We start from the raw sequence: 12,063 nt of genomic DNA, 5'->3' as shown, positions 1-12,063 counted from the left end.
TTCTCCGAACGACCGAAAATCATAACTGGTTCCACCAGACCGGTCCAAATGGGAAGAATCCCACCCCTGCTTTTCAGGGTTTCTTTTTTAAAGCAATGGGTTTCTTACGTAAAAGTCAACACACAAACATCACATTCGTAAAGATTGACAGAACTGGCCTTATCTCCATTTGGTAGCGTAGTTAGGCAAACTACAGCCTAAAAATAAAAAGAATCATACACCATAACCTAAAACAAAAATCAAGAAACTTGTTGTCATCCTTAATTTTGAGGATCAGTTTCCATTTCCATAAGTAAATGATGAGAACTGCCGGAAGACATAATAGAAATTACTTAATGTACCCATTGGCTGCCCCCTCCCCCTCCCCCCCCCCTCCAGCTGTTCTATAAATGCTTTCCTCTTGATGATAAGATGCTTCTAAAAACCACATTCTTGTGGGAATGAATGTTCAGAGTCCTCTGTTACTTTTCCAGCACAAAAATAGCTGACAGAAGAGATATTGGCTTGAATTAAGCAAGTTCCTTACATATGGCCAAATGCTTCTGTGCATGCAAGGGTTGGAATTATTATCTGAGGTTTCTTTTTGAATGCAGTTGATATACTGCATTGAGAGTTTTTGAGAGCATTCTTCCTATGTGTGAGAGTGCCTTCTTGGATGAACAGTGTGGCAGCAGTGGGGCTGGAGGCTGTGGTCATTTTGCATCCTTTCTGCTCTGGTATCACTAGTTTTTGACAGTGTGGTAAATTAAACACCATGCTATTATATAAATAACATTAAATAATTGAATTGGTTGCCATTTTCTTCTAAATACTTCCTTATTCAACAGATGACTTCTGAACGTTTCTGAGTTTCTTAATATGTTCTCTGAAAAAAACAATAAAGCACATTGTGATTGGCACATAGGGCCTGGTTTTGGTGTAACCTATATATAACCAGCTTGGCTTAAGAGTGTTTTTGTATTTTAGAGTCATTAATTTTGTTAAGCTGTCTGGAGGAAAAGATTGCCTGTTGAAATAATCATTAGACCATTCAATTGGATGTTCCCAATAAATCATTCCTTTTGTTAAAATTTGCAATTCTTGGTAATTGAAAGACAGTTTGTAATTTCAGTGTGTAACGAAGAGGCAGGGTATCTTGTGATGTACCTGAATAGGCTATCACCTAAACAGGAATTGACACCATACTGGACTTGTAATATGAGTGTGAACAAATTGTAGTTATTCTTAATTCTGTATCACGTTCAATGTAAATTCGTAGATTTCAAGTTATTAATTATTTTGTATGTCTATTGGAAAAATATCAAGAATATGGGAGAATACTTTTAATAGCAAAGTTGCCCATTGTAAACAGGCCATTGCTGTGTGTATTATTTCTGGCTAAACAGTATTGTTGCTTGCACTTAAAAGTTTTTTCCATAAGTGAATAGGTTAATGATATTTGATAGGTGGAAAAGATATGTAGAGGGAATGGGAAGAAGGAGCAAAGTGGATAGGGTTTACTTGTAATAATGACCATCTCAGTTATCTTGCTTTTTTACTTTAAGGTTACATAAAAGATAGATTAAAATTTTAGAAAATATATAGCATTTTGCAGTAAACTTCTGTTGGAGCTACATTTATAAATTTCTGTTGGATTCCTGCCCATTTCAGAATATAGACTAGGATTGTTGGAGCTTTCCAGCATCTTCCATTTGCCCCCAAAATCCTGTTTGCATGAGAAAACAAAGCAGAACAAATTATTTTGTAATAAAAGCAATAATATGTATATTTTACATATGGACATTTTTTTCCTTGTTTGTGTGGGCTAGGAAGATCTACAAATTTCAGCAAGCAGCTACAGCAGAATATGAAGTTAATTTGCTTGGATAGTTTTTCCCCACATTTAATTATGGGCTAAAATTCTAGATTTTATGGCAGTTAAATTCTTAACTGAAATAATAAATTGCCCCTATGGTGATATAGGAAGAATTGTGTAGGTGTCACAATTAAAGTGTTGAACTGGTACCTGGGTCTAAGGTTATATTCCTCCTGAAGGATACAGTTCATTAACTTGTTTTAGAATATGTTAATTTGCTCTAAATGATTATTATTAGGAAAAAATGTAAAAATCCTATGGGTTTTTTGAAGGAAGGCACGGATAAAAATATGGTGATCAGGCATGAAAATTACTTTTGCTACCCTAAAAGTTCTGTGAAGTTTGCACAATGGTGTCTATACAAGTAAAATCAATAAAATGTATCATTTTACTTGCTTTGTTTCATCTCTGCATCACATGCTGCCTCTTTCTGTTTAGAATGGCAAAAGATTCCTGTGGCAGCTCACTGAAATAGAAGTGGTAATATTAGAAAGGCATTTTTCTTTTCAGGAGAGCACTTGAAAAAACACACTAGTCAGACTCGCTGCTTTTTATTTCTGCATTCCCTCTCCATCTGTTCCTTACTTTACCTTGTGCCCTGAAAGTTCACCCACCACCTGTCCCTAAAATGAATTCTCCTTTCTCATATATTCCCATTTAGATTGTTTAACATTGTTTGGTGGCTACTGATGTGGTTTTTACTTTCTGAAAAAGTCATTGAAATGGAATCTTTTGTCACTGTTCTTCTGGATTGGTTTGTTTTGCCAGGTACTCCACTGGTTTAGTTTTTCAAGTTCAGAGAGTTTTTTTACTGCTATATTTCTGATGTTATTTGGATCAAGTAGTCTTAGGAAGTACTGAGCTATTTCCGTAAACTAGTTGGTCATTCCCCTCTTTACCTTTTAAAAGTGCTCTGATTGAGAGGATTGCAAATAAATGAATAAACAACCAAAAACACTTAAAATTCAAAGTTCATTGTCAGTCAAGAAAAATCAGGATCACACCTGAAGTTCAGGTCAAGCTGATTTATTACTCATGCTTATATGTGAGAACCTAGTTAACGAGCTATCAGTATGAAATTGGTGCTGGATAGACGTACTGAATTCAAGGGGGGGAGCTGGATTTGGATTGCTTGTGGAAACGTAAGGACTTCAGATTGATTCCTCTCTTGAGCAAGGTTTTGCTTGTCCTTCCCCTACATTTGCATTTGTAAAAATTCAAAGTTTTGTGACGTCAACAAGTATTAGTGGCTAAGGGAAGCTGTCTTAATTGCTTGTTCATATTTCTATTGTAATTGTTTCAAACCTGTGTGTTTTTTTAAAAAAACCCATAAATATGTGCTTTATCTGGCAGATTTAATATATATTTCTAATTATTGTTTTTGGACTATAAATAAACTTCATGTCTGGCTTGTCACCAAGATATGAACTTTCCTCCCTCCAATAAACAGCATTCCGTTTAACTAAAATGCTACAGTATGGTTAACACCTCTTATGTATTCTTCCAATGTTTCTCTGACATTAGCTGTGGTTTTGAGATGCAGAGTTATGGCCATTTCCCCCAGAAATCTTTTGTTGACATGAACTCCACTGCATGTTTCTGCAGTGCTAGCATTTTAGTCTTAGTGATAGTGCAGTGTGTGTTGCTTTTCCTTCCAGAGATACTCTGGTTTCCAGGTGGGCTTCCATCCAAAGGGATTCAGAAGACCAAGTATGATCGGTTTCATCTGTTGAACAATATCATGTTAGACAATTATTCAGCTAAAATAATGTCATTGCTAAAATTAATATTTGATGCATTCCTTTATTTATTGCATTTACTAGAGAGTGCTGTAAGTCTAGATGTTGATTGTATGCTAAACATACAACTCTCCCTTTTCTAGGTTTGCCTGGGCAAACTTAAGAGCAGCTTCCTTCTCTGCAGTTATGAGTCACGACTTGTTCTAAAATGCTAATACAGACACCAGATATTCCTATGTGTTAGCTTGTAGAATACTGCTTCTCTATTTAAAGCTTGCCATGAATAGTTTAATTTTAAGTGATACCTTTCCTTTGGAGGTGGAATTTGAGTTAGTTTCTTCAGATATTCTTTACATGCTTCTGTTTTGGAAAAAAAGTTCTCAGAGCAAGCATAACAAGTACAGTAAACAAGTTATATAAATGTGTGAATTGCAAATTATCCCAATTTATAAACTTGCTATAAAATTAGTGTGCTACCCTTGTCTTTTTGGTGCTACAGAGCAGAAATAGTTGTCTTATATATAAACAGCTGTCTTATATATGTGTTTGTTTGCACATATGCAAAATTGTAATTGTACTATCCTTTCAAGTAATTGGTTTGAACTGTTTGTATTAATGGAGTTTTGGGAGAGCTAGATGAAATGGAAACGGAATTTAAAGTAAAATATCTATAATTTAAGCCAGCATTTTTGAAATATTTATGGGACTATTTTTGTCTTTCAGAATATAGCACTGCTTGTGGGACAGCCTTTTTTGGATTTTATCTATGTCCAGCTAACTGCTGCTTTCAGCTATGGAATCGGTAAATATTATACTATTTTCTTATGTATTTTTGCCTTTTTCAGTAGATTACATAAATATGGATTTAAAAAAAAATTAAAGTGGATAATGTTTCTTCATGGCATTTAAATAGAAGTCTTTTTAATGGTAAGTAGCTCAATTTGTATTGATTGTAGCACAGGATAATATCTTCAACTTGTTCAGAAATCATAATTTTATACAGAATTGAATATAGTAAGCTGTTTTTACTCTTTGAGTCCTTCTGCTAATTGCAGTCTAACGTGAGACTGGCTGTTCTTTTCTTGCCAGGAGGGAGTTATGTGTGAAAAGGTTCTATCTGCCAGTGCTTGCTGCTAGTGACCAACTGACCAAATGCTGGATGGCAAGGTAGCTTTATGAGAGGTTGTGCATCCTTGACTTAGTTGTGTTTGTGCAGAGTCTTGTGCCAAAGACTAGCTTTATTCATGCATTTGAACAGAAGAAAAAATCAGGGCAATGTGTGAAAAAGACTTCAAAGTTCTTGACTTTTTTTCTGGAGTCTTTGCCAATTACTATTAAGTGATCACTAACTTGCAAAGAAAATTGCTCTTCAGAATATTGAACATGATTTTTAAAGGAGTTTCATTACAGCGCAACAGCCCAAAAGCAAGCGTGGTGTTCTAAGTGTGGCTTGTGCTGTAGTTTTGTGCCTGCCTCTCCTCCCTTCCATCCACTGGAAACTTTATAAAGGTTATACATTAACCAGCTTTTCCATTCTGATTGAGACTCGGCAAGGGGAGGCCAGCTGAGTGGCTTGTTAGTGAGAAGGAATGTTCTTTCCTCCTAGCACTTCTGCTAGGAGAGGTTCCTGTCCTTCAACTCAGCTAAAGACCCGAGTTCTCCTATTGCACAGAGCCTGCAGATCAGGGTTGGCCAAGAGCAGGGCTCCCAAGGGGTAAAAAATGCCCAAATGTTTTAGGATAGTTGTCACCAGGAGGGGGGTTGGCATTTTGTTGGTTACATATAGCTAGAAAACATTAATATCCCAACATCTTTGCAAGATAAATAAATCATTGTTGTCCTTCTGCATTGGGAAAGTTCTGTTTCAAGAATGTTCTTATTCTGGTCAATAGCTAGAGTAGCTATCACTAAAAAGTAATTATTAGAAAATGTGATCTGTTACTGAAATTGATGTGCCAGAGTAAAAGATCTAATTCAGTTAACTGGAGTAATTTCTTGAATATTTTGATTAAGGTTCTGTGTTGGCCTATTTTTAAGTTGGGCCTATTAAAGCCTGAGCTGTGGTCTTTGGTCCATAGGTGATAAATTGGCATCACTGGACTCTGTCTGTTGATCTGCTTCTCAGCAACTCTGTAAAAACCGAATAGAATTGGACCAAGAATTGGGAATGGAGCGGGGGGATAGCAACAGAAGAAAACAAGTTAGAAAGAGGTGGATCTGGCTGGACTCTGTGTAGAAAAATATATCTGGAAAAAGGAAATTCTGATAGCATGTCAACAAGAAAGGCAATTTGGCAATGACTTTGTTACTGAATCCTCCTTGATCGGCCCCCTTTCCTCTTTCACCTTGGTTACCAGACTCAGGAAGAGCATCCTTATGAGGCTATATTGGCTTGTGGAAGGAATGGACTATAATCTGCCATGCTGGTTCAATGCGGGTTGGCAGATGTGATCAGTGTTAGTCTGGGGTATCTATCATGGCCTGTTTGCCTTGGGAGACTCTTCTGGACATATACATGTCCAATGACGTAGCCCATGTTTTCATTTATCCACACAAGCTCCTTTGCCTCATCACGGCCCCCATCATAGAAGGAGGCATCCTTATGAATCACTGCTAAATGTACTATTTTTGTTTACTCTGATAAATTATAGTTGTAGCTTTGACTTACATAATAGGTATGAATTTGGGGGCTTAATGCTGTGTCACACAAGTTGAAAGGACCCAAAAGATGAGTGAGAAATGCTATTTTATTATAAGTGTCACTGCACATATTCTACATCTCGGATGGCATAGGACACTTTAAATATGATATTCCTGTGAACATAAAAAAAGATTAAAAGTGTTACTTAGGTTTACTTTCATTATCCTACAGAGATATCCCTTTAATTGAGTATCCAGTGATGTGCACACCTGTAATCCTTACCAAATTCCCAGTCTGTAATTCATGTCAATGGTAATTTCAGCTGCTTTCCTGAATATATTTTTAGACATGGCAGACTATAAAGGATTTTTGGACAGTGTAGGCCTGGCTAATATATGGAGGCAGAAAAATGGCAATTCAAGAGAATATACTTACTGTTCTGAAAGACGTAGGAATCTGTTAAGAACAGACATGGTTTGCACTTCAAAAAGTTTGGCTGCTGAAGTTGCCAGAGAGACTAAAACTATTGCAAGGAAAGTTTCTGAAGCCGTTAAACTAGGAAAGGTGCCTGGGTGAAATGGACTGTCAGGTTCTTATTATCAATGTCTTGAGGATGAACCTTTACAAAACACGAGGAACGCTGTCCTACAATGAGGAAGGATACCAGCAGAGTGTTAGAAAGAGGGCAGTAAAATTGCCACACAAAAACGGGGTGGGGGGAGATTTGACTTCAAAGAGAGACGCTAGGATGATATTGTTGAATAAGGATTTACAAGTTGCTCATACTGATTCTAGCTGATACGTTGAAAATAATTTAATGGAGGATTTTACCTAAAAGATAATGCTAGAAGTGTTGGTCATTTAGGAATATTTGTAGGAATGTAACAAAAAACAAACCAAATTGATGTTGCATGCAGAGATTTGGATGGATTTTCTTGTTCAAAGTTTTGGAAGATACAAATTTTGGAGAGAACTTTATAAAATGGGCAAGATCAATTTACAGTGTAGATGTTAACAGAAATGTGAAAATAGAAGAACAAACAAAATTGATTAATAGGATTTTAAGATAGAGAAAAAGATAAAATATCTGGATATCACTATGACAAATATGAATTGTATGTTATTTGAAAATAATTAAAACATGGAATGATGATAAAACAGGTATTGTGTGTTAATATACAACTGTCATTGCTGGGGAAAATTTCTATAATAAAAATGAATGTCTTGCCTAGAATGATGTTTTGACAACTGATACACCATTTAAACAGTGGCAGAAGGATGTATCTAAGTTTGTGTGGAAGGATAAAACAGGAGTTAAATACAAAGTGCTGTAAGATGCAAAGTAGAGGATTGGGTTTACCTGATTTGAAAATGTTTTTTTGCAGCAGGCTATTTGGTTTTGATATAAGTGGGTGTTGCTGAGAACTAAAAGGCTTTTGGAGTTAGAAGGGCATGACCTGAGATTTGGGTGGCATGGATATTTTTGGTACAATAAGTCAAGTTTAATGAGGATATAAAAAACATTCTGGTAAATGTGCCACATTGAGACTATGAAATGGATACAAACTGAAGTTGTGCCCTAAAACACCTTTATGGATCTCAGCACAAGAAGAAGCATTTCATAGACGAGAAATAATAGGCAGGCATAAATAGCTAACTTATCTTGAGTTACTGGAATTTTGTCCAGGACAATCAAAATAAAATCAAGAGAAGAACTGGTAGCAAATAGTTATAGTTGTCAGTGGTTTTCTTATTTACATTTATTAGAAAGATTTAAACTAGACAACATAATTCATGGTTTTGAACAAAGTAAGATTGAATTTAAAGTAGAATTGTGTTCAAATGATGAACATGCGGTTTCTAAAAGGAAACATGAAGCGAAAGAATCTATGATAAAGTGGGCTAAAAACTTTTGGTCATAATATATACATGGGAAAATATGTCCCTGAAGGGATTGAAATATAATTTTAAAGATAATTTTTATAAAATGATATATTGTTGGCATATGTACACTGAAAGCTTATGCACCAGAGAAAAAATCCTTGTGCATCCAATCACACTAGTCCAATAAAGAATTCTAATTCTAATATGTCACCAGAGAAATTGTCTAGAATGTATAAAGACAGTTCAAATTTATATTGGAAATATAAACAACAAGAAGGGACATTTTATATTTGGTGGATGTATTAAAAAACCTAGAAAATTCTGGATTCAAATGCACACACTGATTCAGAGGATGTTAAAAATTAATATACAATTAAAACTAGAGGTTTTTCCTTTGGGATCAATGGACAAGCATTTGGAAAAAAAGTTAGGAACTGTTTTTGTACATGATAATTGCAGCAAGATGATTGTATGCACAAAGATAATAAAGTTGGTGAAGATGATGGAGTTTTCTGAGATGGCTAACCTACAGAAAAATAACTATTTGGACTGTGTCACATAAGTGTATTGGTCTAATTTGGTGGAATACAAATCTGATAAGTCAATGAGAAAAACCGCTCTCCTCCACGCTGCTGCGAGAGTCCAGGCTAAGGAAAACTCCTCCTCCTTTGTCATAGGGGCTGAGTCTGTCAAGCTGATAAGACCTGCCTCTGTTGCCATGGCACCCAGCTCTTGAGTCAGCCCCTCGTCCGGGAAGGACGTGTCTCTACGAGCTGTAGTTAGTTGCTATTGAAATAACATCAATCAACAAAAATTAAATATCAGCTGCTCCCGGGGATTCACTCTCCTCCAGCGCTGGGGCTTCGACGCCAGGACGTCAACACAGCGACGGAGTGAGTACCAGCATAAGAGCCTCGGCTCGTGCTGAGGTTTCACATGCCGGCCCCAGACCTTCACACAGCTCGCGTAATGGCAATTTAACTGACTGCGCCTATCAGCTGAGGGCAAGGGCGCTTTATCACAGCGCCCCTCAGATGACTTAAAGGGAAAATTGGGCCTGTTTAAATTCCCAGGCCTTATATCCACAGCATTAATTACGGCCTCACAGCGGTGATCCCGCTCGCCTGGCCTAAGGAAGCAGGGAGGACGACTAGATAGACTGCTTCCAGTGCCTTTAGGCCATAGCAAAATGTCGAACGTGCAGGCCCTGTCAGATCTACTAGGCCGCGATGAGGCCCATTCCTCCAAAGCTTCTCAAGGGCCATCCAAAAGAAGAAGACATTCAAGGCCCCGTTCAGCTAAGCGGGAGGCAGCGGCCAAGATTAAGGCCAAGGCCTTCACTACCAAGAAGGCCTCAAAAACAGAGCTTAAGGCCGAAGAAAGGAGACAGGAGGCCTTGGAAAGGCAACTCACCAAAAGCCTTGAACAAATGGGTGGGTGGAGCCAACCGTCTCCTCAACCTGGTGATCTGCAGGCCTGCCCACAAACTGTATCCAGGGCTGCAGAGGCAGAAGTAGGCCCTACTCATCATTTACAGGCATGGTCTCCAGATGGGGCTGCTGAGGCTTTTTTCCCTCAGGACTTAAGCAGAACTGGCTCTAGTTTTAGGCAGGTGGTCTGGGCATCAGACGCACCCAATGCTCATGGGAATCTGCCCAAAGGCGGGCATAGAAAAGGGGGAGCCACTCCTCTATGTCTGAGGAGGAGGAAGGGGAGGCTCGAGACTCCAATTTTTCAGAGGATGAGGATTTAAAGCCTGAGCAACTGACCTTTATAGGTCTCTTCCGACACTCCTTGTTCAAGTCTCTTTTGTACAAGGCCCAAAATACTGCTCAGTTGGCTCTGGATGAAATTACAGTGGAACCCTCTTGGGGAACCGAAGCCCCAGGGCAATTCCTTGTTTTCTAACCCGACAGTTCAAACTGAGGTTCTTCCATCACCCAAGCTGTTTCTGGACCTGGTGCACGAACGGTGTACTGCTCCTGGTTCGGGGCCTGGTCCCACATCTAATGATAGACGATTTTATAACATGGATCCTAGATTAGCCAAGGCCCTTCAAGTTCCATCAGTAGATGCCTCTGTGGTTGCTTCTGTCTCCACACCTGGAACACCAGCAGAGCCTGAAGACATGCTAAAGGCTGATGACAAGCAGTCAGAGCAGACTCTTAAACTGATTCATCAGGCTGCGGCCTGGGTGGTCCGAGCCTCCACCGCAGCCTACTTCTTCACAAGGGCGTCACTGCATTGGCTACGTCAGTTACAGGATCATCTGCCACCAGGTGATACCTGCTCCCATCAGGATATAAATAAAATTATCACAGCAGTGGAGTTCACAGCAGACGCTACCCTGAATTCTGCAAAATTTGCTGCTAAAGCGATGGTGTCTTTGGTGGCCGCACGATGCCTTATGTGGCTCTGGAATTGGCAGGCAGACTCGCGATGGAAATGTAAGCTAGCTTCCTCCCCGTGCTCGGGCAATAGTCTTTTTGGTGATGCCCATTTCTCGTGGGATCCAGGGACAGAAAGAAGATTCTGCCATCATTTTTCAGGCAGTCGGAATCCTGGCAGACATCTTACCTCCGACCATCTTTCTTTCATCTGGATTCCAACATCTGTTTTCTTTGTGGGCAGAGGGCTTTTCCCCCTCAACAGGAACAACAACCTGACCGATCGGGCAAGCAACAATAATATCCCAATAAATAGCTCTTTCAAGGCGGAAGGATCTGTTCTTTCCGGTGCTCCAAATGACTGCCTTCCTTCTCCCATCGGAGGTCGCCTGGCGTTCTTTGCATCGCGATGGGAGGAAACAACATCAGACACCTGGGTTCTCTGGACAGCAATGTCGGGCCTTCATCTCAAGTTTCTCTCCCCTCCTCCGAGGTTCTTCGTTTGCTGCTCCATCTTGCGGGACAGATCCAAACGGGTCCTCATGGAATCTGCCATTCAACATCTGGTGGATATCAAAGCTCTCCAGGCAGTTCCAGAGGACCAACGAGGGCTGGGGTTCTATTCCCGGTTCTTTGTAATCCCAAAGGCTTCAGGGGGGTGGAGGGTGATTCTCCACCTCAAGTCCCTGAACCAATTCATTTCTTAAAGGTGCTTCAAAATGCAGTTACTCCAGACTATTCTGAAGAGCATCCGGGAGGACGAGCTCCTCTCATCCATAGATCTCATGGAGGCATGTCTCCATGTCCCAATTTGACTCCATCATTGCCAATTTCTTCAGTTTTGTTATGACAACAGACATTACCAATATTGTGCTCTGCCGTTTGGCCTTTCATTGGCCCCCAAACTATTTACAAAGATTCTGGCGGCATCGGCAGCGTTCCTGTGCACACTGCCTGTGAGAGGCCAGTGCTATTTAGACGATACACTGATACAATCATCCTTGCCTCTCATCGCCAACCTTCGAACCACAATTCAGATTCTGCAGGAGTATGTCGGAAAGAGTAATCTTTTCCCGACCACCCGCCTTTTACATCTAGTGGCGGTCATAGACATGATCTCCTGCAAAGTTTTCCTTTCTCTGAACAGACAAGAGCGTCTACAGGCCTTAGCGAATCAAATAAGGTATCTGCATATGGTTCCACTATCCCTGCTGTCTCAACTCCTGGGAAAGATGGTCTCCTGTATAGCCATAGTCCCGTGGGCCCCACTTCATCCCCGGACTCTGCAGTGGTTCCTGTTGCCATTCCAACGGGCAGGCACTGGTCATTCATCGATCAGTCCAGGTTCCTCCACTGGTCTTACAATCTTTCTGGTGGTGGCTGTCCTGGGCCTTCAGCAGGGGCTATCTTTTCAAAGAGCCAAAAAGACACCACAGATGCCAGTCTTTACAGTTGCGGGTGCATCTTCAAACTGAGATAGCCCAGGTTCAGTGGTCACAGGCAGACAGTATTTGCCCAATCAATTGGTGGAGCTTAGGGCTGTCCACCTAGCTCTGA

The 12,063-nt window shown here is 39.8% G+C and overlaps 1 protein-coding gene and 1 pseudogene across 2 annotated transcripts in view; both read left to right on the top strand.

Moving 5' to 3' along the window:
* Positions 1–12,063, top strand: part of ANKRD11 (ankyrin repeat domain 11) — a 111,358-nt gene that overhangs the window by 11,597 nt on the left and 87,698 nt on the right. For both annotated transcript variants that reach the window (XM_026719746.2, XM_026719744.2), the window contains exon 2: positions 4,318–4,396. The gene's annotated coding sequence lies outside the window, so the exon portion shown is untranslated. The remainder of the gene's footprint in view (positions 1–4,317; positions 4,397–12,063) is intronic.
* Positions 9,812–10,807, top strand: LOC148124865 (uncharacterized; annotated as a pseudogene).

This window comes from Pseudonaja textilis, chromosome 11, assembly GCF_049901715.1.
Source record: "Pseudonaja textilis isolate UNSWEBS1 chromosome 11, rPseTex1.2, whole genome shotgun sequence".
Classification (NCBI taxonomy): Eukaryota; Metazoa; Chordata; class Lepidosauria; order Squamata; family Elapidae; genus Pseudonaja; species Pseudonaja textilis.
This window is presented reverse-complemented; position numbering and strand designations above follow the sequence as displayed.